Source organism: Artemia franciscana, chromosome 8 (assembly GCF_032884065.1).
Source record: "Artemia franciscana chromosome 8, ASM3288406v1, whole genome shotgun sequence".
In the NCBI taxonomy this organism is placed as follows: domain Eukaryota; kingdom Metazoa; phylum Arthropoda; class Branchiopoda; order Anostraca; family Artemiidae; genus Artemia; species Artemia franciscana.
Genome location: NC_088870.1, coordinates 25,014,300 through 25,019,610, shown reverse-complemented (window position 1 = coordinate 25,019,610; position 5,311 = coordinate 25,014,300).

The following is a 5,311-nucleotide window of genomic DNA, read 5'->3' as shown; positions in this document are numbered from 1 at the left end:
TCGGCACCTATTATATGATGTTATAGATGACGCGATAAAAAGATTTGGTTTATAAATAGAATATCATCTATCTTTCTATATGACGAAATCGCCCCCTAATCTCTTTTGACTATTAAAAAATAAACTAGAACTTTAAATTTCCAATAAAACGAACCCTCTCTGAAGTTTATACGAGCATCTCTTCCAAAAGAACATATATGCCCCAAGGGCATAACTTACAACACCTGCCCCCAGGCCTTGGGGGTTGTGTTGACATTGAATTTTTCGCTATATGATTTTCGAGCCATTTTTAACAAAATGGCTATCCCCAATTTTTATAGGATACATATAGGAAAAAAGGGCGTAGGAGGGCTAGATGCCCTCCAGTCAATTTTGACTCTTAAAAAGTGTACTAGAACTTCTGATTTTCAATCGAATTAACCCCTTCCGAATTTAAGCAACGACACCTTCCATACGAAGTGCCTCTGGAAAAAAAATAAAACACTGGAGCCGTATGGCCTTTACTATAGGCAACGCTATAGCATTGCCTCTGAAAAGTGAACTAGAGCTTTCAACTTACAACCAAATGAGCCATCTCTGATGTTTATATGACCATCCCTTCCATAAGAACCATGTAAGCACCCAGGTCATAACTTACAACGCCTGCTCCCGTGCCCTAGGGGGTCATGTCAACACCGGAGTTTTTGTTATCTGATGTTTGAACTATTTTTAAGGAAACGGCTATCAAAATTTTTATTGGAAGGGTTTGGGGGGAAAAGGGGCAAGGGGGGCTATTTGCCCTTGGATCTTCTTTGAGTCTCAAAAGATAAACTAGAAATTTCAGTTTTCGATCAAATGAGTCCTCTCTGAAGCTTATACGAGCATTCTTTCCATTAAAACCATATATGCCCCCTGGCCATCATTTACAATGACTACCCCCGACCCCTGGGGGTTTTGTCAACACCAGAGTTTTTCTTATTTTACTTTTTAACTATTTTTAACCGAATGGCTATCCGAAAATTCTATCTGATACATTTGGGGAAAAAGGGCGAGGGGATCTAGTTGCCCTCTGAGATCTTTTGATTCTTAAAAAGTGAATTAGAACTTTAACTTTCCAAACAAATGAGCCCGAAGTGAATTAGAACTTTAACTTTCCAAACAAATGAGCCCGATCTGAAGTTTATACGAACAGACCTTCCATGAGAACCATATATGCCCCCAGGGCATAACTGACAACGCCTTCCCCCCGGTCCAAATGGTTGTGTCGACCCCGGAATTTTTGTTATATGATCATTAGACTATTTTTTTCAAAAAAGGCTATCTCAAAGTTCTTATCGGATGGGTTTGAGGAAAAAAGGGGCGTGGAGAGGGGGGAATAGCTGCCCTCTGATCTCTTTTGACTCTTAAGAAGTGAACTAGAAATTTCAATTTGCAGTCACATGAGCCCTCTCTGAAGTTTATACGAGCAGCCTTACCATAAGAACCATATATGCCCCTGGGACATAACTTACAATGCCTGCCCGCCCCCAGTCCCTGGGGGTTTGTGTCGACAACGAAGTTTTTGTTATAAGACCTTTGAACTATTTTTAACAAAATGTCTATCTCAAAATTTATATCTGATGTATTCAAGAAAAACAAGGCGTAGTGGGGGGTGGCTAACTTCACTCTTATCACTTTTAACATTTAAAAACTGAACTGGAACTTATAATTTCCGATCAAATGAGCCCTCTCTGAAATTCATACGAGCATCCCTTCTATAAGAACCATATTTGCCCATAGAGCCTGACTTACAATGTCTTTCCCTGAGCCCTGTAGGATGTCTCGACACTGAAATTTTTGTTATCTGACCTTTAAACTATTTATAACAAAATGGCTATCTCAAAATTTTAATGTGATGCATTTGGGGAATATGGCGTGTGCGGGGAGGGGGGCTAGTTGCCCTCTGATCTCTTCTAACTCTGAAAAAATGAACTAGAACTTATAATTTCCGATCAAATGAGCCCTATCTGAAATTTTAGACGAGCATCCGTTCTATAAGAACCATATTTGCCCAGAGGGCATGACTTACATCGCCTGCCCCCAAGCCATGTAGGATGTGTCGACACGGGAGTTTTTGTAATATGATCTTTGAATTATTTTTAACAAAATTGATATCTAAAATTGATACCGGATGTATTTTTGGAAAAAAGGGTGAAGAAGGGGGGAGGCTTGTTGTCCTCAGGTCACTTTTGACTCTGAAAAAGTGAACTAGAACTTTTCATTTCTACTCAAATGACGCCTCTCTGAAGTTTATACAAGCATCGCTTCTTTAGGAACCATATTTTCCCCCAGGGCATAACTTACAACGCCTACACCTATGCCCCGGGGGTTTGTGTCGACACCAGAATTTTTTTGCATGATGTTTGAACTATTTCAAACGAAATGGCTACCTAAAAATTTTTATCAGATGTTTTTTGGGGGAAAGGTCATGGGAGGCTATTTGTCCTCCGATCACTTTTGACTCTTAAAAAAAGCACTAGAGCTCTCGATTTTCAATCAAATGAGCTCCATTTGAAGTTTATACGACGACCCCCTTCTTATGAAGTTCCTCTGAGAAAAAAAAATATAATAATAATAAAACATTGGAGCCGTATGGCCTTTACTATATCACGGTTTGGCACATTCTTAAAATATTCTGCCAATATCTTTTTAACTCTTTCCTTCTCACCAACTGTTGCCCCGTTCTTATCTAATTGGGACAAGTTTCAAATGACTATTCCCTCTTGATTTATTGAAATTCAGTACAATATTTTACTATTATATGCCATCTAGATGCAGCATCCAGATCTTCGACTATTTTATCTATGGCCTCCATTTCACACCTCTTTCATTCAAATTTCAATGTTTTTTTCCGTTTTTTACATTCCTCTTATTTTCATATGATCTTTCACTCAAATACTAAATTTGTTCCGTTTCTTCCGTTTTTTTACATTTCTCTTATTGTCATATGATCTATCACTCAAACAATTCTTGATCAAATCCCGCTTCCTCTCTATTGAAAATGGTGAATTTTCACTAATATTCCCAGGTATATTTCGAATTTTTCACTAAAACACCATTAGTGACTTCACAAATTTATTTTTATATTCACTAAAATTATTCCAAGTATCTCCTGCATAGTCAAATTGTAAACTCCCCAATTTAGTAATCAACTGTTCCTCGGAATTTTCTCTCAAATTCTCACCCTGGAGTCTACCAACGTTATAATTTCCCGGATGATAGTTACTCTTCCTAAATTCCAGCATCCGGCATTGTTCCTGCCAGTCTTCATTTTACAATAACATAATAAGATTAGCTGTCTGACCAGCTGTCTGAGCTTCAAGAAGATGTAAATTAGTTTCATCAAAGGAAGTGAACTTATTTACGAGAACTGATAGTTTTGCAGCTTTCAAGATTGTAAATTAGAACGACAAGAAAAACCGAGTCAAAGATAAAAAATTAAACCTGTAGTTTTTACTGCAACTATCTATAAAATTGCTTGCCAAAGACAATGTTCCGAATTCGTTTTTTTTTTCAATGTCATGAAACAGAAGCCAAAGACATACATATGAAACAAAGGTCTGCTTGTGAGGCTTTTTTAATAGTAATGGTAGTTATTTTAATTGTGTTTCCCTTTGAATGAACTTTGGATATGTTTTCAATATTTTTCAATCAAATAAGATATCTATCTTTGACTAATATTCAAGATAATTATCAAAGAAGGGAAACAAAGAAAGAAACTTTAAATTTAGTTGTTCGAAAATAGCGAGCCCTCCTTCTATATCGCTCAAGATTTCCTCGAGAATTTGTTTTTAGTTTCATTCTCATCGGTTGTTTTTTTATGTCATTATACATGTCACTGGTAAATCTATTCAGCATAGTGGGTGTAGAGTCAAGGTCCTAGAAGTACTTTCCCTAGCAATTTAGCCAACTTCGGAAGGTCACAATAGTATTAAGCATTTTCAGCTCCACCCTGTTTCGAATTTTTTTTTCTTGACAAAATTCAAAACAGAAAGCACTTTCTAGACGACGTTCATCAGTATGCTTAAAACTAAAATGGCTGCTTGAGCTATATCAAGCAAAAGCCACTTTTTTCTGTATTTTTTCAAAATTTGCCCACTTTTCATATTTGGTTTTGTACACTAACGATAATGAACACTTCAACAATCTAAATTTCGGTCATCTCCACCATGGAATACGATGTGAAAATCCTAAAATTATATTTGTCTTCATTGACAGATTCCTGAATTCGGCAATGGCAGTTATCAATAAAGACCAAACTTTACATACTTTGAGTTTTGGCTTTGTTATTGCTACTGCAGAGTCGGCCCACTTTGGGCCTGATTTCTTATATGCACGAAATCGGTGCAATGCCCCAATTTCAAAAATTCAATGTGCAATTAGACCCCATCAGGCAACACTGCTTCCAAAGACCAGGAGTCTTTGATCTCACAAAGAAAACAACTTATATGTTATATTTAGAAACATCAATTCAAACCAAAATAAGCAGCCTAAATCTCAACAGCACCTCTGTAAGAAAAAAGAAACGGGTTGTTTCAATGGACCATCAAATTTTTATCAGAAATCAGGTTTGAGGCCACAAACATGAAGTTTGACATACTTCTTGTCTGTCGTTGAGGCATAATCCAACAAGAAGATATATTCGGCTTCAACTGCCAAAACCAAAAGTCTAAGTTGCCATTCGCACGGGGCTTACTCGTAATCGTAGTCGCGACTATGACTCCGACTTGGCAAAAACTTCCTGTCTCCCGGGTCTCAGAGTCTCAGTCCCAGGTGTAATGATAGTTAAATTTTTATAAACTCACCAGCAACTAAGATTAGGTTTTGACCAAATACATCGAAGATTAGTGGCAAGAATTTGACAAGAATCTATCAACAATTGAAATAACAACATTTTAACACAATTCTGAAAAAGGGTTATGCCAGCGTCGCCTTTCACTAAGACTATCCATTTTGGCTTTATAAAGCAAACATCCCAAATTGTATTTGAAAATGCAGCTAATATAGGCCTGGATGATGCTTGTGAGCAAGTGGCCTTCCAATCGCCTCCCATACACTTTGCTTCGTCGAAGTATTCTTGTAATTTTTCTTTATCTTATCATACAGAAACGTCCTGTTCTCTACATGCGCAATAAGTTTTTTAAGAAAATCAACTCTTATGTCATTCTGTATCTGTACTACTTGCTTAGCCTTCATTCCTGTCAAATTTCTTACCACCAATCTTCGATATAAATCGTCAAAACCTTGACTTTGGTGCTGGTGAGTTGATCCGGATTGAACGTAATTATTGCGC